The following is an 11063-nucleotide window of genomic DNA, read 5'->3' as shown; positions in this document are numbered from 1 at the left end:
CGCAGAGGCTAGCGACGGTGGCTGTGGCTCGCGACGACGACCCGGGGCATGGAGTGGAGGCGGTGGAGGTCGTGCGGCTGGCCAAATCCGCCGAGGGCGGCGAGGCTCGGCGAAGCTGGTAGCAGCGAGGAGTACAGTACCAACCGTCGCACCGATGGGTCGTTGTTGCGTCGCCATCCCTCGCCACGGCGGCGCTCAAAGCCGATGACGGTTGTGGGGCCCATCGTTTGGCGAGGCATTTTGGTTGGCCAACTCTAGCCAGCCAGCCAGCGAGTTTGGCCAGCCGGATGGCTAGTCTGTTCGACCTCTTTTTTGTGCTTGAATAGCCAAAACTAGCTGGGTGGCCCGCGCAATTGCGCGGCTAGCACCTATATAAAATTATATACTTTTAATATGATTTTACTTAAAATTTATTAAATAGTTATCTCGTTGTCTTAAGATTTTGAAAGACCAAACCTTATCATCCTTGTGTTTCTAATTTTATAGTTTTCAAAAGTCACACCAGTTGCTACCTTTACTTCTGTCATATTATTATTATTATTTATTAGTTTGCTCAATCTACCACTGTTTCTATTCATTCTCCCTGAAACCTTTAAAAATTAGATCTAAAACTTTTTAGAGTTTATTGTCCTGTTGGGCTTCTTTTTTATAATTTCTAAAAGTCCCGTCAAACGCTGCCATTATACTCATGTACGATCGTCCACTGCATCTTCTCTTTATTGTCATTGTTATTTTAAAAATCAAACATAATTATCATTCAGGTTCATTTTTTCTTTACTTTATAGAAGTTCCGCCAAAATGTCAGTGACTTTGTCACTGTACTCCTCTACGGCTCGCCCAATGCCGCCCTTCTTTATTGTCATTGAGATTTTAAAATCAAACATGATTATCATTAGGGTTTATTATTTTTACTTTTAGAAGCCCGAACCTTTAAAAATTGGACCTTATAGTTTTCAGAGTTTATTGTTTCGTTGGGTTTTATTTTTTTATAATTTTTAGAAATCCTGTCAAACGCTGCCACTATACTCCTTTGTGACCCGTCCACCGCATACTCCTTATTGTCATTGGGATTGTAAAAATCGAACGTAACTATCGTTGGAATTCATTTTTTTACTTTCTAGAAGACCCACCAACCATCGGCGGCGACTCTGCCATTGTACCCCTATACGATCCGCCTGCTGCCACTCATTTTTATTGTAATTGAGATTTTAAAAATCAAATATGATTATCATTGGGGTTTATTTTTTTACTTTCTAGAAGTCGCGCCAACCGCCTTGACCGATTCCTTTACGACTTGCCCGTCGTCCTTCCTGTTAATCATCATTAAGATTCTATTTGGTGTTTTATTAATAGTTTTTAAATGTCCCATCAACCGCCACCACTCTGCTCCTCGATAGGCCTGTTACTTAATTAATTCCGTCATGTGTTTTAGATGGTCTTTTCTTTCAATAGTCTTTATTTATTATCACCAATTTTAGTTATTTATAAATTGCATTCCTAGTTTAAATCTTATTTTTCTTTTTCTAATTTCAGAAGTTATTTTATTTTTCGTATTGTGTTCTTTTGATATTTTTTTATTTTCAATTTCAGTTGTATCAAAATTGTATTCCTACTTTAACTCCCTTTTTAATTTGCCTAATTTAGGATTTTATTTTATTTTTTGTTCTAAATTTAATTAATCTACTGTCGGGTTTTTATATGTACTCTTATTTCAATATTACTTATATTTAATTCCGAATTTCAGTTAATTTTAAATTGTATTCCTACTTGAACTTTTCTTTTCTTTTCTTTTTCTAATTTTGATTTTTTTATTTTTTTATTCCGAATTTTAATTAATCTCGTATTGGATTCTTGTATGGACTCTTCTTTCAATATTCCTTATTTTTAATTCCGAATTTCAGTTTATTTTAAAATTGTATTTCTACTTGGACTCTTCTTTTTTTTTTGCTAATTTTGGGTTTTATTTTAATTTTATTCCGAATTTTGATTAATGTTGTACTGGGTTCCTATATGGACTCTTCTTTCAATATTCCTTATTTTTAATTCCGAATTTCAGTTTATTTTTAGGTTGTATTCCTACTTGGACTCTTCTTTTTTTTTTTTGCTAATTTTAGATTTTATTTTAATTTTATTCTGAATTTTGATTAATCTCGTATTGGGTTCCTATATGGACGCTTCTTTAATATTGCTTACTTTTAATTATGAATTTCAGCTATTTTTTGACTGTATTTCTACTTGGACTCTTCTTTTCTTTTTTTCCGATTAATGTGGGAATTTCTAGCCTCCACAGCGAACGTGGTGCCTTCTTTCAAGGCTGTTTTAATAATATAACTAGCTGGGTGGGCCGCGCAATTGCGCGACTAGCATATATGCAAAATTATCTATTTTTAATGTGATTATACTTAAAATTTAACAAATACCTATCTTATTGTCTTAGGTCTCTGAAAGACCGAACCTTATCATTTCTGGTTAAAAGTCACACCAGTCCGCTACCCTATACTCCTTTTGTCACCCTTAATTTATTTACTCGATCATCCACGACTTCTATTCATTATTCTTAAACCTTTAAAAATTGTATCGTATAGTTTTAGAGAGTTTATTCTCATTGAATTTTATTTTTTATAATTTTAGAAAGTGCCTTCAAACATTACCACTGTACTCATCTACAGCTCGGTCGCTGCCTCCCATCTTTATTGTCAGTGGGATATTAAAAGTCGAACATATTTATCATTGGGGTTTTATTTCTTACTTTCTAGAAGTCCCGTCAACTATTTGCGGCTTTGCTACACTACTTCTCTATAGCCCACTCACTACCTTCGCGTTTTATTATCATTGAAATTTTAAAAATCGTGCATGATTGTTATTGGGGTTTATTTTTTTACTCTTCAGAACGGCTTGTCCGTATCTCCCTTATTAGTCATCATTGGTATTTTATTTGGGGATTTATTTATAGTTTTATATGCTCAGTCGCCACCAGCCTACTCCTTTACTGGCATGTTACTTCTCTCTTTATTGTCATTTGTCATTATTGTGTTATAGATGGACTTTTTTTTTGAAAAATTCATATTTTTCATCTGATGTTTTTTTATTTATAAATTTTATTCCTAGTTAAACTTCTCATAATTATTATTTTTATTTTGGAAATTTATTTTATTTTTTATTCTGAATTTTAATTATTTATAAATTATATTCCTAGTTGAACTCTTTTTTTTTCTAATTTTAGAATTTATTTTATTTTTTATTTTGAATATTAGTTAATGTCGTATAGACAATACAGTAAGTTTGCAAAGCTCCAAATTTGATTTCTTTTTTCAGTCCAAATCTATGTTAGTATGGAAGCCTATGTCCAAATTTGATTTCTTTTTTATCTAGAATCCTTATCGTATTCAACCGGAGTTCTATTGATTTATCAACCATACTATCAATTCATATTAACTCGATCGTTACAATTTATATCTAGTATGATCTAATGGTTAATGTTTTTTCTTCATTAACATGGTAATTTTTAGCCTTCAGAGCAAATGTGTTGGATTTTTTTCGAGCTACCTTAACGATATAACATATACTCCCTCCGTAAAAAAAAAAAACCAATCCTGGGTTTGACCTGGATATATGGGTTTTTTTAAGAACGGATAGAGTAGATACATAGATTTTTAGTGGATGGATTCTAATCTAGTTACGCGGCTTAGGACAGTTAGATTGAGCGTCAACGACTTGCTTGGCCGATAGGCACAATGAGCACACTTCTATCTGGTAAACTGATATCCATTTTTTACGGTGGTACACTTCTACTTGGATCCAGCTCATCCACGTCTTGTATTTCTCATCTTTTAGTAAAGGATGCATACTGTATACGTGTGAATTGATCTCTAATTTTTCAGTTCCTTCAGCGTTACATTTTTCAGTTCGATGTAACCTTTTTAAAGAATACATGTTCTTCTGATGGAGATTGTATACTTATGTGATTGCTTTTGTTATTGGTTGGTATTTATTGGGACTTGATTGAAAGCCTTAGTTAGAATCGGACACCAAATTATACCTGGACATATTTATTTTGCTTAGAAGGTGCCATGACATACTTTACCTCATGTACACGTATTTGTTTCCAATTCTAAATAAAAGGATACAAAATCAAAACTTATATGCATATTCCTATAAGTCTATATTCCACGTTACATTTAATATACAACTCTTAAATTTTATTTCTATAAGAACCATTAAGTATATTTGGATTATATACAACTCTTAGTTTCTATTTTTATAAGATCCAGATTTTATATACTACTCTCAACTTCTATTTTTATCGATATAATTGTATTTCATATACAACTATATGAATCAATCTATACCGTTATAATCCGGACCCACCATATGATCAAACGGTTAAGATTTTTTTTCCTTTTCTCTCTTTTTCTCTGATTAATGTGGAAATTTCCAACCCCCACAGTGAGCGTGGTGTCTTCTTCCAAGGTTGTTTTAATAATATAATAGATAGATAGATTTGGCTTGGAAAGGAAAAAAAATGCTCTTATACATCCGCCACCAGCAACAAAGCTCAATGAGTTATCAACACTAAACCGTGGATGATGTCCCACAGATTCAAGTGTTGAGGTGATCATCGTGGTTCTTGCTACCGATACAAGTTGCTATATAAGTTTAAGCGTTAATTGAAGTTGACCGATGAATTCTGCTCTTGATGTAATATCAAATGAAAAGAAAAAAAAGCGTAAGCTAGCTGTCAGAGTTCATGTAGAGAGCATATCGTAGAAGGCCTCAGGATTTAGTATAGCACTAGTAGGTACAGCAGTTGCCTTCAATAATGATTTGATTAGCACAGATATATGCTCAAGTTTTGTCCGGAAACAATACGGATGAACAGAGCCCAGAGCCTCAACAGTCAGACCCTCTTGGCCGAATAGCCGCTTCCAAGGCTCTTAATTAACCTCCTAATTCGCAAAGCTCGTTTGACTTTGCGAGAATGTAGAGTGCGGCGGCAAGCCACGCAGGTGGCCTTGTGACGAGGCTTGGGCAGCTGGTGGCAGCGGAATTCCGGCTACTCAGCGGCGTCCGCGGCGAGGTCGATCGTCTGAGGGACGAGGTGGCCATCATCAACGCCGATCTCCGCCGGCTCTCCGAGGCCGACGAGAGCGCCGTGGACCACTCGGTACGGGAGTGGATGAAGCAGGCGCGCGAGCTCGCCTACGACGCCGAGGACTGCATCGACCTCTTCTTCTTCCTCCGCATCAGCCTCGCCCCGCCGCGCGCCGGTGCTCTCCGCCGTGCCTGGCGCTGGTTTCTCACCATCCGCCCGCGGGCGCGGCACCGCCTCGCCATCGACATCCAGGACGCTCTCGCCCGTGCCGGCCCCCTCGCCATCCGCCTGCACGACCGCAACTTCGTCGTCGACCCGGCACTGCCCCGTTCCGTGTGGTTCGTCCCAGCTTCGACTACGCCCTCCACCGCGCTTAGCAAGCTGGTCGGCGTCGACGACCAGGTGCAGCATTTGTCCGATCTGGTGAAGTCGGAGAGGCTGACGTGTGACAATCAGCCCGACGTGGGTCTCAAGGTGTTCTGCATCGTGGGGTTCGCGGGGCTCGGGAAGACGACGCTTGCCATGGAGGTTTGCAGGAGCCTGGAGGAGGAGTTTGCCTGCCAGGCAATGGTGCCGGTGTCTCAGCTGTTCGACGCCGGCAAGGACCTCGGCAGACTGCTCAAGCAGATTATTAAGAAGGTCGTGAGGGTTACAAGGGATCATAGAGGAAGGGGACTGCAAGAAGAGCAGGAATTGCGTAGCATCGACGAAGATGACGTTGACGAGCTGGCGATGATGCTCGGAGATCGTTTGGATGGCAAGAGGTACACGCACTAGCTACTCGTTGTCTCGTAAGGTTTTAAAATTATCGATAGCTAAAAAATATCTGAGGGTAGCGATAAACGGGATTATCGGATTTATCGGAATTCTATCGATGATCGATAGACAAAATTAGGAAAAAGATTGAACAAAATTTGTTATGAAATCACCTAGATTATATCCAAACCATTTTGTACAAAACCAACACACATATACTCTATGAATGAGATAATATAACATTTTATAGCGCACACAGTAAGCAAATGGAACTGAAAAAAGAGAGAACAAAACTGTAGCTTCGCTTGAATCAAACTCAAAACCTATTGGTTGAAAGCTACAGCTTGTAATCAATGCATCAAAGCAAATTTTATAGTAGCTAGTAACGCTATGTCGTATATATTATAATAGGAAATTCAAAAAGGCCTGAAATTTTTGGATGATATGAGAGATTTTTTCGGAGGATAGCGATATACAGGAAATTCGGATTTATCGGCCACCTTATCAGCAATAATTGAAACCTTTCTTTCGTTGCTTGCTAGCTAAAGCAATACGCTTAGAGTATCTCCAGCAATACCACCTATTTTAGAGCCCCTAAAGGAAAAAAGAGGGCTGCCCCTAATTATTTAAGATCTCAAAAATGCATTCAACTCTAGCAGCAACCCTTATTTCTCAGCCCCTATTTACTTTTCTCTTCTATTTTAAGATAGACTTTATGTTTATGTTCATGCATAGTTTAACACCATGATAATTAAAACATAAATATTTCTAGAGCATGAAATTCAATTATATTTAGATTTACAATTTGAAACATCACAATTCAAACTCAATGCTACATATGTAGTACTCCAATATAATGCAGTGTTGTTCACTGAATAAAATCACTGTCGTCCCAACACGATGCTGTGCTACTGGTACAAATGCAGTGCTGCCCGGAATCCAGATTCTCCAAGTGCAGTCAACAAATCAATGTTCAGTTGACCACTACAACCATAAGTACTACTACTTCACTTCACTATAGCCGCATGGTGCCTACAAGCAGCAGCAGCAGCGCAGTTCTTCAGAAAAATCGACAGGGGGGCGGAGGGCGGTGTGCAGGCGGCGGCCCTTTCGCCGGCGTGCAGAGGCAACGCGGGTGCGGGCGGGCGGCGGGAGGGCGGCTTGCAGGTGGAGGGCGTGGGGGTAGGTGGGACAGCAGGGGGGGCATGAGGGGCGGCGTGAAGGCAGGCAAACGGTGAGAGGACGGAGGGCGTGCGGGTGGTGTGCGGATGGGAGGTGCACAGGCCGACAGCGGGTGGCGTGCGGACGGCAGCGCTGGAGGACGACGGGATGGCGTGCAGATGGCGACATGTGTCTAGTCAGATGGCGAGAGGGCGACGGTCGGAGTCTTTGCGATGACGGGCAACGGAGGTAGGGAAAATCTCACCCTTTGGGGGCAATCTTGCCGAAAGTGCAGGCGATGTCGATGGCAGCCGCCGGAGGAGAACCAGTACGTGCGGGAAGAAGATGAGAGTGGCGGAGTGAAATTGTTCCGCGCCATGAAAAAAACATCGATGGGGGCTGTGCTTGGAGCCCCCAGGAATGGGGGCTTGAGGGCAGGATTTGAGGGCCTCCCCACTTTAGGGGCTCTAATAGGTCCCTGCTAGATCTAGTTATTTTTATCTTAACCCTTAAATACTGTTTAGGGGCTAGGTTTGAGGTCCCTGTTGGAGATGCTCCCCTTCAGCACTTCAGTAGTTCCGTTTCTTTTTTTTAAAGGAATCAGCACGAGACTGTGCTATTTCATTGAATAAAGAGGTAATAAAGTACAACCCTGTGGATAAAAGGAGAAAAAAACTGTACAGGTCAAATTTATTGAGGTCGGAAATCTCTAAGCCTCTTTGCCTCAGCCATTACCCAAGTTCGTGTCTCTTCTTTTATTTTTGCCATGAGGCTTGGGGTCGTCATCTCCTTGTGTTCAAAGACTCACTTGTTACGCTCCTTCCATATTTCCCAGACGACGAGCAGGATTAAAGACCGCAGGCCTTTCTTGGGCACTCCCTTTTTGTTGGCTGTCATTCCCCACCAGTCTTGAACACTCTGGCAGGGGTCCCAGCGGCTCGGGTTTATTTGTTGGTAGCCCACCCAAGCAGTTGTCATGCACCAGATCCTTCTTGAAAATCTACAATGAGCCAAGAGGTGGACTGCAGATTCACTCGTCGTACGACAGAGGGGGCCGGTCCCGGTGTTTGGCCATCCTATTGCCACAAGCCGATCAGAGGTCCAAACTCTATTCTGAATCACAAGCCATGCATAGAACTTGCATTTAGCAGGGGCCCAAGTTCTCCAAATCATCAGGGCGTTGAAGTTACTCCCAGTGGTTCCTAAACATTGCGCTTTGTAAGCCAACGATGCCGAGTATTCTCTAATACTACATATGTTCCATAACAATTTACACTAGGCACTATTCGTTTTGGAACATCAACAAAAATAATGTTGTAATGTCAATCATTTTATAGAAAAAAATACGCTCCCTCTGTTACGCACTTTAAGTTCAACTCTTCATATTCTTGAAATATTTGACTAACAATTAGTCTAATATATATGTAATAAATTTTATTTCATGAAAATAATAACCTTGTATTGAGATTTAAATTTACTTTCCAATGATTATAGTTTTGTAACTAGTTGCTACTAGCATTGTATTGTAGTTTGTGAGATACTAAAATTCAAAACTACTTCCTCCGTTTCGTAATGTAAGATTTTTTTATCATTATCCACATTTATATAGATGTTAATAAATCTAGACATATATATATGTTTAGATTCATTAATATCTATATAAATATAGACAATACTAGAAAATCTTATATTATAAAATGGAGGGAGTAGTTGTAGAGAGCATGTCTAGTCTGACCGCACCTTTTACATTGTGAGGCAGGGATACGTGGTTTTGTGGATCTTGGTAATATGAGGGGAAAAAACAATATAATTAAGCTTAAAGAATGTATCTAGTTTAGTCCGGTTAATAGAAAACGAAGAAACTAATCAAAGTTACTAAATGTACTCTAGACTTGCAGTTTTCCGGACTAGAAATTTTGATTTGATAAACAAGGAAAAAAAGGCAGACAACTCATAAATTGAAAAACTGATTTAATCAGGTACCTCATAGTGATTGACGATGTCTGGTCCATATCAGCTTGGGAAGCGATAATGTCAAGAATGCCAGATAACAAGTGCAGCAGCAGAATCATTGTGACCACTCGCATAGAGCATGTTGCCAGGGCCTGCAGCTCAGCTAGCCTTGAGGAAGAGTACTACATTCATCGAGTTAAGCCCCTCCAATTCCAAGACGCCAAGAAATTACTCATTAACGCAGTATTTGGCCCTCAGCAATATTGTCCAGAGCATTTGGTAGAAATAATGCACAAGATATTAATAAGATGCAATGGACTACCGTTGGCTATTGTCTGCATTGGCAGACTATTGGCAGGCTACAGATCATCGGAGGGTATAGAGATTTGCACGAGAGTTTCCAACTCAATCAGCTCTGCGATGGAGAACAACCCTACCCTCGAGGGCATAAGACAGATCATAACACTGAGTTACAACTACCTGCCTCATCATCTCAGGGCTTGCATGATGTATCTCAGCATTTTCCCGGAGGATTACACTATTGGCAAGAATAGATTGTTGTACAGATGGATTGCCGAAGGCTTAGTTTCCGAGCAACGAGGGCTGACAATCATGGAGGTTGCAGAAGCCTACTTTGACGAGTTGGTGAGAAGGAACATGATTCAGCCACCCCGTGTTGAACCCTACGGCAGGACGGTCAGCTGCCAGGTACATGACATGATGCTTGATATTGTCATATCGAAGGCCTTAGAATCCAACTTTGTCAGCTTGGTAGACGGTCAATGCCAAGGTACATCATATGGCTGTGTTCGCCGTTTATCCATCTAGAGCGATGACATAGGGTCTGCAATCAACTACACAAAATTTAGTCACATCCGTTCACTAACTACCTTTTGCCCCAAAGGTCATCGAAAATTGTTGGATAAACTAGCCAAGTTTACTCTACTGAGGGTTCTCGACCTACAAGATTGTAAGGACTTACAGAACCATCATATGAAGCACGTTTGCCAGCTGTTCCTACTCAAATTCCTGGGCTTGAGTGGAACAGATATTACAGAATTACCTAGCCAGATAAATAAGTTGCGGCATTTGCAGACACTTTGGTTATTTAACACGCTGCTCGACAAGGTCCCAGAATCCTTGGTCGATCTAGAAAAGCTTGAGCGAGTTGGTTTCTCGAATAGGTGTAACTCGAAGATACTACTAAGACTACCTCGGCAAATTAGAAAAATGAAGGCCCTACAACGAATATATAGCTTTGAACTCCATGAGGACGATACTCAACTTGCCAAGGAGATTGGCAACCTTGCACAATTACGAGTTCTTGGTGTCATCCTCAATTGCTCCAATTGCTCCCATAAGCAGGTCCTTACCGAGCTTGCCAAATCCATAGACAGGTGCTCCCTCCATGAGTTGTTTTTGGATGACATGAATTTTCAGGCAAACAACATGAATTTTCTCCTTGAGCTCCCCTCACCGCCAAAGTCCCTCCGGGTACTCTACATCCGTGGTATCATTGACAGAATTCCAGGCTGGGTGCAGTCACTCACGCACCTCATCCTGATAGAGTTATGGTGGATAAACCTTCATATTAACGAGATATACGGTGTCCTATACAAGCTGCCTAGTCTATCAAAGATCATCTTGGGCAGGAGATGTTGCAGTGATGACAAGCTGGTGGTGAGCACAGCCTTCAAGTTCCCATTGCTTAGAGAGCTGTTCTTATTTCCTGATGAAGGCACGCCACGAGTTTTCGGATTTGAGAAAGGAGCCATGCCAAAGCTTGAGACCCTAGTTATGAATTTCCACGGAGAAGGAAGCATTCTAGATGGCATCAAGCACTTGAAGAGCCTTAAGGAGGTGCGGCTCTATGGTTGGAAGAACTATAATTCCCAGCGTAGTGTAGTGGACCAGCTTAAGGCTGAGAGCTTAAGTCGTCAAAAATTACACCAATTCAAAGTTATAGTGACATACAATGATCTGGTGTCCAAATTGTAATGCTGTATATGTGGTTTTTTATTTGGTTATTTTCTAATTTACTCTCCAGTTCGTCTGCTTTGGTAAAAAGATCGCATGGCCAATTATGTTTGGGCTGTGCACG

At 40.5% G+C, this 11063-nt stretch overlaps 1 pseudogene; it reads left to right on the top strand.

Annotated features, from left to right (window-relative positions):
- Nucleotides 1-4978: 4978 nt before the first annotated feature.
- LOC127780697 (disease resistance protein Pik-2-like) lies at nt 4979-11063 on the top strand (annotated as a pseudogene).

The sequence above is a fragment of the Oryza glaberrima genome, chromosome 7, assembly GCF_000147395.1.
Source record: "Oryza glaberrima chromosome 7, OglaRS2, whole genome shotgun sequence".
Lineage (NCBI taxonomy): Eukaryota > Viridiplantae > Streptophyta > Magnoliopsida > Poales > Poaceae > Oryza > Oryza glaberrima.
Note: the sequence above shows the minus strand (reverse complement) of the source record. Positions and strands in the feature narration are given on the sequence as shown.